This window comes from Rana temporaria, chromosome 3 (assembly GCF_905171775.1).
Source record: "Rana temporaria chromosome 3, aRanTem1.1, whole genome shotgun sequence".
Taxonomy (NCBI): domain Eukaryota; kingdom Metazoa; phylum Chordata; class Amphibia; order Anura; family Ranidae; genus Rana; species Rana temporaria.
In genome coordinates this window covers 455706383-455721596 of record NC_053491.1, presented here as the reverse complement: position 1 = coordinate 455721596, position 15214 = coordinate 455706383, and the positions used below count along the sequence as shown (strand labels likewise).

The following is a 15214-nucleotide window of genomic DNA, read 5'->3' as shown; positions in this document are numbered from 1 at the left end:
ACGCCTCATTTGCATGGCTCACGCCCACTTCCACCTACGCCGACTTACGCCTTCGAAACCCAGCGCAGTTTTGGGAGCAGTGGCTTTGTGAATTTCATGCTTGCCTCTCTGCGCTGCGTCGGTGTAGCGTATTTTAGTTGCCTTATGGCGGCGTAATGTGCGCCCGCTCTCTGTGAATCTGGGCCATAGTGTATATATATATATATATATATTGTAGTTCTGACCATAATAATTAAAGAAGAAGTCATATATATATATCCTTTAAAATAGTTAAATTTTATTGGAAGGGAACTCAGGATACCCCAAATAAATAATATATATATATTAGTTTTAAACTAGAATTGTGTGATAATATTTCAATTAGAATTTGTAACAAAAATATTTTTACTTTTATAAATAACATTTTTAAAAGCTATTGCATTTTATATACAAATATAAAATAGTTTATATATAATACATGAATACACAGATACAAAAACATCATACAGTACTTTCAATACATTTCCCTGTATATAATATAAGGATAATATTTCTGAAATGCTGTTTTATTAATTAGCAAAATATCTTAAATCTGAAAGTTCCAAGGAATATAGAGGATTGGAATTTAATAAAGTATTGTTTTCAATATATTAACAATTATTAAAGATATTTATGAATACTACTGGTATAAACAAATATATAATATACATTTTTCCTCACCAGAAAATGCATTTGTCAAACTAAGAAAGCAATTTACATTTGAAAAATGTACCTTAAAAAACCTGTACAATAAATTTTATAAAATATTACTTTTAGTAGGTACGAGTTATAACTCTTTCTAGGCTTTTATTTCTGTTCATGACTCAGATTGGCTAAATGTTCCCTTACTTCCTCTCCTTAAAGTGGGAGTTCACCCATAAAACAATTTTTCCCCTTAGATGGATGCTCGTTTTGTCTAGGGGAATCGGCTAGTTGTTTTAAAATATGAGCTGTACTTACCTTTTTCGAGATGCATCTTCTCCGTCGCTTCCGGGTATGGGTCTTCGGGAGCGGGCGTTCCTTCTTGATTGACAGTCTTCCGAGAGGCTTCCGATGGTCGCATCCATCTCGTCACTCGTAGCCGAAAGAAGCCGAACGTCGGTGCGGCTCTATACTGCGCCTGCGCACCGACATTCGGCTTCTTTCGGAAAATCGTGACGCGATGGATGCGACCGTCGGAAGCCTCTCGGAAGACTGTCAATCAAGAAGGAACGCCCAGTCCCGCAGCCCATACCCGGAAGCGGCGGAGAAGATGCATCTCGTAAACGGTAAGTACAGCTCATATTTTAAAACAACTAGCCGATTCCCCTAGACAAAACGAGCATCCATCTAAGGGGAAAAAGTGTTATGTACGGGTGAACCCCCGCTTTAAAGGATCACTGAAGATATTTTATTTTTTTTACATAACAAACATGTTATACTTACCTCCACTGTGCAGCTCGTTTTCCACAGAGTGGCCCCGAACCTGGTCTTCTGGGGTCCCTCGGCGGCTGTCTCGGCTTCCCCCCCGCAAGGACTCAACACCTTCATGCGAGCGAGCAAGCATGGTGTTGAGTTATTGCTGGTGCGCTCCCGTTATACAGCGGCGGCCATAGCCGCCGACTGTATCACTCGGCCCCGCCCCCCGGCTCGCCGCGTCATTAGATGTGATTGACAGCAGCACCAGTCAATGGCTGTACTGCTTTCAATCCATCCACTGTAGCCAATCAACAGCCAGGCTCAATGGCGAAGAGGAATTTAGGGGCGAGCGTGGGACTTTCGAGGGGTCAGGTAAGTAAAACAGGGGGGCTGGGGGGGCCGGTATTGTCGGATGTTTTTTCACCTTAATGCATAGGATGCATCAAGGTGAAAAAACTTTTACCTTTACAACCCCTTTTAAGTAACCAGCACAAGAAATGTGGGTACGGTCTTAAGCAAGACAGGTAAGCATAATCAGAAATAGAACATGGTCAGAAGTAATAACCACTCTTCACTTATGATTTCTTTTTCCATATGTCTCCATTGGACAGACTTCCCATCACTAACTAGCAATAACAAGTGTTTTAGATTTTGTATTTAGTTAAATGACCTCATTGATTTTTAATATCTGTGTTTTTTGTCAGAATGCATTAGATCTTTAACCACTTAAGCCCCGGAACATTATGCAGCTAAAGGACCTGGTCCCTTTTTGCGATTCGGCACTGCGTCAATTTAACTAACAATTGCGCGGTCGTGCGACGTGGCTCCCAAACAAAATTGCCATCCTTTTTCCCACAAATAGAGCTTTCTTTTGGTGGCATTTGATCACCTCTGCGGTTTTTATTGTTTGCGCTATAAACAAAAATAGAGCTTTTTGCTATAATAAATATCACCCAAAAAGATATAAAAATTTTTTTTTTAGGTCGATACGTATTCTTCTACATATTTTTGGTAAAAAAAAAGAAAAAAAATCGCAATAAGCCTTTATTGATTGGTTTGTGCAAAATTTATAGCGTCTACCAAATAGGGGATAGTTTTATTGCATTTTTATTAAGATTTATTTTTCTAGTAATGGCGGCGATCAGCGATTTTTATCGTGACTGCGACATTATGGCGGACACATCGGACACTTTTGACACTATTTTGGGACCATTGTAATTTTTACAGCAAACAGTGCTATAAAAATGCACTGGTTACTGTAAAAATGACACTGGCAGTGAAGGGGTTGACCAGGAGGGGGCGCTGTAGGGGTTTGTCTGGCCTTTTTTTTCTCAGAGAAGAGGTGCAGGTACTCCCCTCTTCCAAGTCACTCCTTGCCTCTGAGCACTGGGCCCCCCTTATTTGTGTGGAATTTTTTATAGACCTCCCAGCAACAACAAATACCCCAGTGACAAAATACATCCTGCAATCCCCCCCCCCCCCCCCCAAGCAAAAACAGATACCGTGTTTCCCCGAAAATTTCCCCGGGTCTTATATTAATTATGCCAACAAAAGACACAGTAGGGCTTATTTTCAGGGTAGGTCTTACCATGTAATGTGCGGTCTTCTCTCCCCCTCTCCCTCCCTGCCTGTCAGGAATCCCCAGTGTAAACTCAGTTAAAATGCTTGTAAAATCCTATAATCCACTCTATTACAGTAGTATATAATTTACAATGTGTGCGTTTCTGTAATATAATTGTGCCAAATACCTTCGTCATAGCGCCGCCCTGCACTTCTGTTTCCCGCCGGAGCTCTCTTCCCCGCAATTATATTACAGAAACACACACATTGTACATTATATAATACTGTAATAGAGTGGATTATAGTATTTTACAAGCATTTTTGTAACTAGGGCTTATTTTCGGGGTAGGGCTTATATTGCAGCCCTCCTGGAAAATAACGCTAGGTCTTATTTTCAGGGTAGGTCTTATTTTTGGGGAAACAGGGTATATCCAAGGAATAATAGACCTCTACCAGCAACAATGGATCTCCCAGCAGCCAGCAATAATAGACCTCCCAGCAACAACAAATACCCCCAGCGACAAAATACCCCCTGCAACCCCCCCCCAAGCAAAAACAGATATGCCCCAGGAATAATAGACCTCTACCAGCAACAATGGGTCTCCCAGCAGCCAGCAATAATAGACCTCCCAGCAAAAACAAATACCCCCAGCGACAAAATACCCCCTGCAAACCCCCCCCCCCACGAGCAAAAACAGATCTACCCCAGGAATAATAGGCCTCTACCAGCAACAATAGATCTATAATTGCTGGCTGCTGGAGGATCTACTACTGCAGGCTGCTGGGAGATCCTCAAGCAGCTAGCAACAATAGATCCCTCCCAGCAACAATTGACCTCCTATCAATATAAGACTGACTCGGCAACAATATACATCTCTCTAAATAGATTCCCCAGCATTAATAGATCCTGTAGACAGGGCTGACTTAATAGCATCATGGGCCTCTGGGCAAAGTAATGCTCTGGGGCCCCTACAATGATGACAGTGCAGGTAAACAGACACCAAGTAAGTAGGAGGCAGACTGCCTCCCCTGTGTATTCATCATATTCATCACAGTGCCATCATGGGGCCCCCATTTTCAGGGCAGCATGGGCTCAAGAACCAGCTGCTTTGGGGAAAGTGCAGGGGCCCCCCATGCAGCTGGGGCCCCTGGGCAGTGCCCAGGAGTGCCCTCTCATTAGGACAGCCCTGCCTGTAGAAACCAACAACAATACACCCTTGCCTTAACAGTAGATCACTCCCAGCAACAATTGATCCCCCCCCCAGCAACCAAAGACCCCCTCCCTCAACAATAGATCCCTCAGGAGCAGAGCTTTTTTTCTCAGAAAATAGGTGCAGGAACTCAACCATGACCATGTTTATATTTCACAAACCGTAGAAGGGTCTTAAAGGGGCATTAAATACCAGGATTGCATTACATACAGAGTGTAGAGTTCAGGGGGGTTACTTGTAAACACAGAAACCAGATTTCTGTGTTTACAAGTGATTGTGGTGAGCAGGCACCAAAGGGTCTGAGCCAGAGGTGGTGGAGCTGAGTTCCCCCAAGTTCCCCCTGAAAAAAAGCCCTGCTCAGGAGCCAGCATCAATGAACCCTCCAGCACACCCCAACACCCTTTGCCGTTACATATATGCAGTGTGTCGGAACTGTATTCCCCCACTTTCCCGCTGAAAAAAAAAATGTTGTCTTTGTCTCCCAAAAGTATATTCCTGGCCAAAATCTTGGCACTTTCACTGGAGATGTCCTCAAATTGGACTTAAAGTTCGCAAATGTGTGAAGATCTTCAGAAGTTCTCCTCTTCATTTGTTGATCCAGAAGACTGATTGTCCCAGGAATGGATCAAGGTAGGTCTTTGTATCTTCACCTGGATAAGAAAGATTAAATACAATTTGGAATTTCATAGGACAATATTTTCCATAAAACACCACGCAGATGATTTATTCTCTTTGCTACTATTCAAGCTGCTTGTTGGTATTAAAGTGGAGGTTCCATTACAAAAAAAAAAAAAAATTAAAAGTCAGCAGCTACTAACACTGTAGCTGCTGACTTTTAATAAGGACACTTACCTGTCCTAGCTGCCAGCGATGTCAGCCCCTGCCGAGGCCGATCCTCGATCCTGCGCCGCCATCCACAGTAAGGGAAACAGGCAGTGAAGCGGTACGGCTTCACTGCCCGTTTCCTACTGCACATGCGCGAGCAGCGCGGCGCTTTGTGAATGGGCCGGCTGCTTTCTGGGACACACACAGTTCCCAGAATGCAGCGCGCCCCATTCACAAGAAGACACCCAGGGCCAGATTCAGGTACATTGGGCATACCTCTGCGGCAGCGTAACGTATCCGATTTACGTTACGCCGCCGCATGTTTTTCAGGCAAATGCTTTATTCACAAAGCACTTGCCTGTAAAGTTGCGACGGTGTAGCGTAAATCACCCGGCGGAATTCAAATTCGGCGGGTAGGGGGCGTGTATTATTTAAATGAAACGCGTCCCCGCGCCGAACGAACTGCGCATGCGCCGTCCGTAAAATATCCCAGTGTGCATTGCTCCAAATGACGTTGCAAGGACGTCATTGGTTTCGACGTTAACGTAAATGACGTCCAGCCCCATTCACGGACGACTTACGTAAAAGACGTAACTTTTTAAAATTTTGACGCGGGAACGGCGGCCATACTTAACATTGGCTGCGCCCCATATAGCAGGGGCAACTTTACGCCGGGAAAAGCCTAACGTAAACGTCGTAACTTTACAGCGTCGGCCGCGCGTACGTTCGGGAATTTGCGTATCTAGCTAATTTGCATACTTGACGGGGAATCCGACGGAAGCGCCACCTAGCGGGCAAAAAAAATATTGCAGTTTAGATCCGACGGCGTAAGAGACTTACGCCTGTCGGATCTAATGGATATCTATGCGTAACTGATTCTAAGAATCAGACGCATATATACGACGGCTCAGAGTAGGACTTACGACGGTGTACATGGCTCTGCGCCGTCGTAAGTCCTATGAGAATCTGGGCCCCAGTGTAGGAGGAGGAAGAGAATCCACCGCGAAGGATGAAGAGGCAGATTCGGCACTTCCGCATAGCAACAGCTATTTAGGGTGAGTAAAAAATATTTTTTTTTTTTCATTTTTTTTTTTCTTTAGATTTTTGGTGGAATATTTTTTTTCAGGTGAAACCTCCACTTTAAGTTCATTTGCAGCACACTGAAATCTACCTTCTGCTAATGCGATGATTGGCAAGAAGTAGCTAAATTTCTAAAGGCCCGGACACACGATCAAATTTTCAGACGACAATTGTGTGATGGCAGGGTTTTTGACAGTTTGTACGCTCCATCGGACAATTCTTGTTGGCTGAAAAAGTTCTGCCGTCTGAATGCAGAACAAGTTCACGGCCAACGCCCTTCGGATAAAATTCCACGGATTTGTCCGATTGAAATCTGATCGTGTGTACAAGGCTTTAGAAGCAAAGAGTAAGCAAGTATTACAGCTTCTATGAATGAAACACAATCTATGAATGGAGGACCGGTGGATGATTTATATCTCTGCCCCCTCCATTCAGAGATACTTAGCTAGATTCAGAAAGAGTTAAGCCGGCGTATTAGTAGATACGCCATTGTAACTCTGAATCTAAGCCGTCGTATCTTTAAGTGTATTCTCAAAATGAGATACACTTAAATGTAGCCAAGATACGACGGCTCGCGCCGTCGTATCTTAGCTTTCTACTTAGGCTGGCCCATTCACGAACGTACGCTTGCCCGTCGCAGTAAAGATACGCCGTTTACGTAAGGCGTTTTCAGGCGTAAAGTTAGTCGAAACAAAAAGCTGGGATAGCCAATGTTAAGTATGGACGTCGTTCCCGCTTCGAATTTTGAAAATTTTACGTCGTTTGCGTAAGTCGTCCGTAAATAGGGCTGGACGTAATTTATGTTCACGTCAAAACCAATACGTCCTTGCGGCGTACTTTGGAGCAATGCACACTGGGATATGTCCACGAACGGCGCATCGTGGTATTTACATAAAACACGCCCACCTCTTCACAATTTGAATTAGGCGCGCTTACGCCGGCTCATTTACGATACGCCGCCGTAACTTACGAGGCAAGTGCTTTGTGAATACAGCACTTGCCTCTCTGACTTACGGCGGCGTAGCGTAAATACGATACGCCGCCTCAAAAATACGCCGCCCTACCTGAATCCAGCTAACTGTTTCATTCATAGAAGCTATAGTATGACATCTATGAACATTTTTTGGGTAAAACAACAAAAGAAAAAAAGAGATAAGAGTTGCCTTCATACCTCAATCTGTGTGTTGACTTTTTCCAAGGCTGGTCTAAAGTTCTCTTTGGAAGAGCCTGTTTAATAATAAGGTACAACAAGAAATGAGTAAATCTATATTTGCCAGTTGCCTTAAATTTGTTATAATCTAATTGTGCTGTCACTCAGGATTCAAAGTCAAAATTCACATTTGTTTAAAGAAATATTAAAGTGATACTAAAATCTCATGTTTTTTTTTCATTTAAAAACTAGCTGAATACCCGGCGTTGCCCGGTCTTCCTATCTTAACCTTTTGGGGAGGAAAATCATAGTAATATAAATATACCCATCTTTTATATAAGGGTGTAGGTAAGGGTTAATTTAACTGTCATATATTTTTATTTGGCATATAAGTAATATGTGTACCAGGTATTATTGAAATATCTCCAGGCGTACAGAAGTTATGTGGGAACATACATTTCCCATTGATTTGCATGGGACTTTAAACAAAAACCCCGACCCTCACAAATGGGGGTAGTTAAGGGATAAATTAACTATCCTATAGTTTAAGTGGACATATAAGTAACATGTGACCAAGTGTTATCGAAATATCTACAGCCGTTTGGAAGTTATGAAGTAACATGTATTTCCCATAGAGTTGAATGGGACTTTAAAGGAAAACCCCGACCATGGCAAATGGGGGTGGGTAAGGGTTAAACCACCTATCCTATGTTTGTTGCTGACATATAAGTAACATGTGTGCCAAGTTTCATGTTAATATCTTTAGCCGTTTGGACGTGATGCTGGAACATACATACATACATACACTGGGGCAGATTCATCAATAGATACGCCGGCGGATCTCCTGATCCGCCGTCGTATCTGTGAGATCCGACGGTCGGAGCTATGCGACTGATTCATAAGAATCAGTTCCGCATAGATCTCCCTCAGATCCGACTGGTGTAAGTGACTTACACCAGTCGAATCTTAGGCTGTAATCTCCCGCCGGCCGCTAGGTGTCGTCGCTATTTTTTACACGTCGCATATGCAAATGCAAATGAGGAAAACCGCCGATTCACGTCCGTACGCCCGCCCGTCGCTCTTTTTCTATGTCGTTTGCGTTCGGCTTTTTCCGGCGGATAGCTACCCCTGCTAATATGAGGGGTAGCTAATGTTAAGTATGGCCGCCGTTCCCGCGCCGAGATTCAACATTTTTACGTCGTTTGCGTAAGTCCGTCGGGAATCCCGATGGCCGCAATTGACGTACCCGCCGCTAACAATGACGTCCTAGCGACATCATTTGGAGCATGCGCACTGGGCTTTTTCGCGGCGGCGCATTCGCAGTTAAATCGGTGCGGGAACGCGCCTGATTTAAATTGTACACTCCTCCTAGCCGCGGAATTTGCATTCCGCCGGGGGGAGTTAGGATCCGACGGTGCATTTGCGAGGTAAGTGCTTGGTGAATCATGCACTAGCCTCGCTAAATTGCACCGGCGGATCGTAAACCAGGTAGATCTAGCGGATCTAAAGATCCGCTGATCTACATGAATCCGGCCCACTGAGTTTTATATATATAGATAACAAACTGTGCAGTTGGTTTTGCACAGAGCGGCCTGAATCCTTCTCTTCTCGGGGACCCTTGCCCCTCTTCCCTGCCCAGTGCCCCCACAGAAAGCAGCTTACTATGGGGGCACAGGAGCTGAGCCACCTCTCTGTGTGTCCATGCAGACACTAGGGGCTAGATCCACAAAGAAGTTACGCTGGCGTATCTATTGATACGCCGCGTAACTTCTAGTTTGCTCCGGCGTATCTTTGTTTTGTATCCACAAAACAAGATACACCTGAAGCTGGGCTAGATCCGACTGGCGTACGTCTTAGTACGCCGTCGGATCTAAGGTGCATATTTACGCTGGCCGCTAGGTGGCGTTTCCGTCGATTTCCGCATCGAGTATGCAAATTAGCTAGATACGGCGATCCACGAACGTACGTCCGGCCGGCGCATTTTTTTACGTTGTTTACGTAAGGCTTTTTTAGGCGTATAGTTACCCCTGCTATATGAGGCGTATCCTATGTTAAGTATGGACGTCGTTCCCACGTCGAATTTTGAAAATTTTACGTTGTTTGCGTAAGTCGTTCGCGAATAGGGCTTTGCGTAGAATGACGTTCACGTCGTAAGCATTGGCTTGTTGCGGGTTAATTTCGAGCATGCGCACTGGGATACCCCCACGGACGGCGCATGCGCCGTTCAGAAAAAACTTCATTTACGTCGGGTCAAGACGTATTACCATAAAACACGCCCCCATCTCATCCATTTGAATTGCGCGCCCTTACGCCGACACAGTTACACTACGCCGCCGTAACTTACGGCGCAAATTCTTTGAGAATACGGGAAATACGCTGTAAGTTACGGCGGCGTAGTGTATCTGAGATACACTACTACGGCCGTAAAGAAGCGCCGCGCTTCGTGGATCTGGCCCTGAGCCGTGGTTCTCTCTCCTCATTGGCCGACTGACTTTGACAGCAGCGGGAGCCAATGGGGCCGCGCTCCTGTCTCAGCCAATGAGGAGGGAGAGGGAGACTCTCCTGCAACATCGCTGGATCGAGATGGGGCCCAGGTAAGTATTAGAGAGGCTGAGGGGGGCTGCTGCACACAGGTTTTTTATCACTCTAATTCTTTAAAAGTTTTCGAAACCCATGGTTGTCTTTTCTTATTCAAAGATTACAGTTGAGTATATGTAATGCCAAAACTTTTTTATTTAGTTTTGGATATAATGTGGAAATTAGAGCTTCTGCCTTTTTTTGATTGCTGTTGAGATTCACACTATTAGCTGGATTCAGAGACAGTTACGCCGGCGTATCAGTAGGTACGCCCTCGTAACTCTGAATCTACGCCGTCGTAAATTTAAGCGTATTCTGGAAACCAGATACGCTTAAATTAGGCTAAGATATGAGCGGCGTAAGTCTCCTACGCCGTCGTATCTTAGGGTGCATATTTACGCTGGCCGCTAGGTGGCGCTTCCGTTGATTTCGGCGTAGAATATGAAAATGAGCTAGATACGCCGATTCAGAAACGTATGAGACTTTTTCCGGCGTAAAGTTAGTCGAACAAATAGCTGGTCTAGTCAATGTTAAGTATGGACGTCGTTCCTGCGTCGAATTTTGAAAATTTTACGTTGTTTGCGTAAGTCGTCCGTGAATGGGGCTGGATGTAATTTACGTTCACGTCGAAACCAATATGTCCTTGCGGCGTACTTTGGAGCAATGCACACTGGCATATGTCCACGGACGGCGCATGCGCCGTTCGTTAAAAACGTCAATCACGTCAGGTCACGAATCATTTACATAAAACACGCCCCCCTGTTCCTCATTTGAATTAGGCGCGCTTAGGCCGGCCCATTTACGCTACGCCGCCGTAACTTAGGAGGCAAGTGCTTTGTGAATACAGCACTTGCCTCTCTGACTTACGACGGCGTAGCGTAAATACGTTACGCTACACCGGGTCAAAATTACGCCGCCCTACCTGAATCCAGCTATATGTATTTTCACAGTGACCATTTGTCTCCAGGATAGAAAATGATGGGAAATCCAACATTTTCGATTTTTCACATCAAGGGGAGGTGAACTAAATTTTCCAATAGAGAAACCTGTTTTGGTGGCAACTGTTTTAAGAGGGAACTACTCTTTGTTTTGGAGAGGGCTTACTTCCTGCTATGTCTTCTGGGACAGGAATTATATGGAAATCTCCCTGGCAAGGCACAGAAAGGAAAACAAAAACCTGACAAGAATACTCTACCCAAAGCAAGAGAAACATTTGGCTTTACAAAACATGAACATGAAACATGAACCCCTCCTTTGCATTTTTAAGTAAGGGCAGCACAACCTGCATACTCCACGTAGGCATGTGTACAAGGTGTGCTGGATGTGCCTTGGCACACCCTAATCACCCCATGTGCATTAGAATCTTCCTGTGAGGGCAGGAAGATAGGAAAGATCTCCCTCTTATCGGTTCTGCCATAAGTAAAGTGTTTATGCTCTTCTCTTTCACTGTGCTAGCAGGGAGATCAATGTGTCGGGGGGCATATATACTGTGTGTAGGCGTGTGTTTGAGATTTAGGGTGCACACCCTAATGCAATAGGCTGTGCACACCTATGATACCCCAACACATTTATACATAAAACCATGGACATGCCTAGACCCACAGTTACCTGGGATGCTGGGCATTGTTGGGTGCCCTCACTGTCCCCACCACAACTTCCGACCATGATGCCTCGGGTTGACTAGTAAATCCTAGCATTATACCATCAGTACAAGGTTTTATGTAAGTAACATGTGGTATGGGGGTTCCCCCTCTCCAATAATGGTATATGACAGAAAATTTAGACCCATTTATTCAATTTTTTATTGTGGATCTACCACGTGCCTGCTCCTGACGAGTGGTTATACACCATCAACCGCTCTAGTGCCGTGACCCCTTGATAAAACTTCCCAAGTTGTGGGGACCCCTAACAGTAGAATTTTCGTAGCGTGGGTTGTCAGCACCCAAGGCAAGACAAATAATTTGCGCCCCTAGCCCACGGACATTTAGGGCTCCCTAAGTCCCTTACACCCCTTCTGGTACATTTTAGGATGTTCCACTCTCTCTATGTTCTCCTTTCTTTCACTCTTATCTCATCTATCTTAATTTCTTCTCCCCCCCCCCCCATCCCTTTCTCTAGTCATCTTTCCTGTTCTTTCTCTTATTCTTTCTCTCCCTTTTTTCTTTGTTCCTCCCCCTCTTTTCCTCTCCCTTCCATGTATTCTCTATTTGTATTCCTTCTCTTACTCCTTGGGGGAGGGGGAGCGGGGGGGGGGAGCTGGCGGGAAGTTCTGATCCGCCAACTTAGGTGCTCTTGATCAAGATCATCTGCTGATCTGAGAACTGTAGTGGGGACTTTAAATGGCAACTCTAATCACAGGTAGTGTTACTCACTGTTAGGTAGATTCACAAAGAGTTAGGCCGGCTTATCAGTAGATAAGCCAACCTAACTCTGAATCTACGCCGGCGTTTGTTTAAGTGTATTCTCAAACAGAGATACACTTAAACAAAGCTAAGATAGGCCGGCTTGCGCCGTTCTATCTTAGCTTGCAATGTTTCTGTTGTCCGCTAGATGGCGCTTTCATTGCGGCCGGCGTAGATTATGTAAATGAGGGGATACGCCAATTCACGAACGTACGCCAGGCCTACACCGTCGCATTACGTTGTTTCCGTAAGGGATAGGCCGCCTAAAGTTATTCCACCTATGAGGTGGAATAACAATGTTAAGTATGGCCGCCGTTCCCGCCGCGAGTTTCGAATTTTTAACGTCGTTTGCGCAAGTCGTCCGCGAATCGGGATTTACGTCGTTTACGTACACGTCGAAATCAATAGGCCCGTACGGCCTACTTAGCCGCAATGTGCACTGGGAAATGTAGTCGCCCGGCGCATGCGCAGTGTCAAAAAACGTGAGGTCAAGCTTCATTTCCATACAACACGCCCCCCTCCAAGTCATTTGAATTAGGCGCGCTTATGCCCGCTCGTTTTAGGCTACGCCGCCGAAAATTAGCAGGTAAGTGGTTTGAGAATCACTACTAGCCTAACTAATTTACGGCGATGTAGCCTAAAAAGACTAGGCTAGGCCGCCCTAAAGTTAGGCGACCCTACGTGAATCTACCTATGTGTCTCCAGCTCTGTGGTGTCTCGCACCAGTGACACCTATGCCGAAATCATGAGATAGGGTCTCCTCCAGCCCCTCCCACTTCACATTTCTCACCAGTCAGCTGACCTCTAGTCTCTGCCCCACAGCCAAGCCGTGAACTGAATGGGCGGGCAAGGGCTCCAGAGCAGCCCAGCTGGATGGATGTGAAAAGGCTGAGAGTGCTGCGGGCTTCAGGAACAGCCCAGTAGGCATGTGCAAAAGGGAAAATTTTGTTTAGTTTTAATTCGTTATTTAATTAATTTCGTTAAGTTAGGTTCGTTACATGTGTTAAATTCGTTTTCGGAACTCGTTCGTTTTCGACCGAATTTCGAAAAATCCGGTCGAATTCGAAAGTATTTCGACCGGATTCGACAACAAATAGTCTCTTTTCGAATATAATTTCGAAATTCGATCGGAATTCAAAAAAAAAAAAAAAAAAAAAATTCGAATTCCAAATCGAAAACCCACGGACGAAATTCGATCGGAATTCAAAAAAAAAAAAATTTCTGATCGAATTTCGTCCGCGGGTTTTCGATTCGGAATCGAAAACGTTCGTTCGGATTCGGTAAATTCATTAATATTGCAATTCGGGAATTCGTATGAATCCGAATGTCCGAATAATGAAAAATTCGTCCGAATTTCGATTCGGAACGAAACGAAATGCACATGCCTACAGCCCAGGATTCGGTGACCCCTGGCAAATTGGGTCCCGACCACCAGGTTGAGAACCACTGGCGTAGAGCCAATATATGCCAATCATGTGGTCAATTGAATTTTTTACAATCATGTTTATCACTTTATAACTTTACTGGGAATAGTAAGGCCATGGGCCATGCATGCATTATCCTGAAATACTCAATACTCAGTTGCTGCTACGTGTTTCATTCAAAGTCCCACCCGTTTGCCCTCCTTTTTTGTACCATATTGATTGGGATGGAAACCCGTGGCCTTACCATTTAAAGCGGAGGTCCACCCTTAAAAAAAATAGCCAAAAAGGCTCTAAAAAAATTGAAAAAAAAAACAAAAAACTTTTTTTATACTTACCAAAAGTGGCTGTTACTAGGCAGATCTCCTTATTTGCCACTTCCTTGTCCGCAGTGGTCTTCTTTCTTCTCCTCGTCGCGCTGCCTCCTGGGAAATGGGGAGCAGTGTCTTCTGGGACATTGTGTGTGTCCCAGGAGACATCCGCCCATTCACATAGCGCAGCTCGTGCAGTAGGGAATTGGGCAGTGAAGCCACAACGCTTCACTTCCTGATTCCCTCACCGAGGGATTGCTCGGCTTCGGGTGCCGACATCCCGGGGGCACCCTGGACAGGTAAGTGTCCTTATTAAAAGTCAGCAGCTACAGTGTTTTTTATTTATTTTTTAAGCTGGACCTCCACTTTAAAGTCCCATATTCCCCTTCCACTTTTCCTTCTAATATACATAAAACTCAATCACAAGTGTCCTGTGAATCAAGAATTTATAGAGAAATCAAAGACATTTATGGAGAGAATATATGGTCCTTGACTGTGTGCAGCCAAACTATTTAACTACAATTCCAGGTCTCAAATGTCTCTAATTTTAAAAAGATCACATTGTGACCAATGTCTCTCCCGTTCCTAAGTTGAGGCTATTCCACATACCTTGCTCGCCTTGATTTGAATCATTTATGGTAATGATGTTACGCCATTCATCCTCTTTGTCTTCTTCAAACCACTGGTCAGTGTCATTCAGGATTGCCTCTCTAATAACAAAAAGATTATTACAAAAGGAATTACATTGATAGAACAAATTTTGTAATATACTATTTTCAATCTTAATGAATAATAGGAATCCTTTATAATCTGTATAACTAATAGTAAATTTAGCTATAAATAATAGGACCTAACATTCAAACAATCCAACTTTTAGACAAACCTTTACTTAAAGCGGTAGTAAAGTCTTCTTATAATGAAGCTTACCTGTAGGTAATATTAATATCTCCCAAACGTGCACCGTTTAGGAGGTATTTGTTCTTTTGGCAGCTGGTGGCATCACTGCCAGGCACATGCACTCTGAAAGAGTGGCATACCCACGCCATTCCTTCAGAGCGATGTGCAGTGACCATGACTACCGCACCCATCTGCGGAAGTGACATCATTGCGACTCAGCCACTCAAGCTGTTGGAGCCGAAGCCTGGTAGGAAGATCTGGGTGAAGATGGAAGTCCTGTCAGCGGTAGGGATGAGCCGAACACCCACCTCCCTGTTCGGTTTGCACCAGAACCTTCGAACGGACCGAATGTTTGTGCGAACAT

General features: G+C 44.6%; 1 long non-coding RNA gene across 1 annotated transcript; it reads right to left on the bottom strand.

Annotated features, from left to right (window-relative positions):
• Nucleotides 1-4551: 4551 nt before the first annotated feature.
• On the bottom strand, nucleotides 4552-14659 carry LOC120933470. Its single transcript, XR_005748098.1, has 3 exons — nucleotides 14563-14659; nucleotides 7264-7319; nucleotides 4552-4837 (listed from the first exon to the last, which is right to left on the bottom strand). It is a non-coding gene; the product is annotated as an uncharacterized LOC120933470 (long non-coding RNA).
• Between the last annotated feature and the right edge of the window lie 555 nt (nucleotides 14660-15214).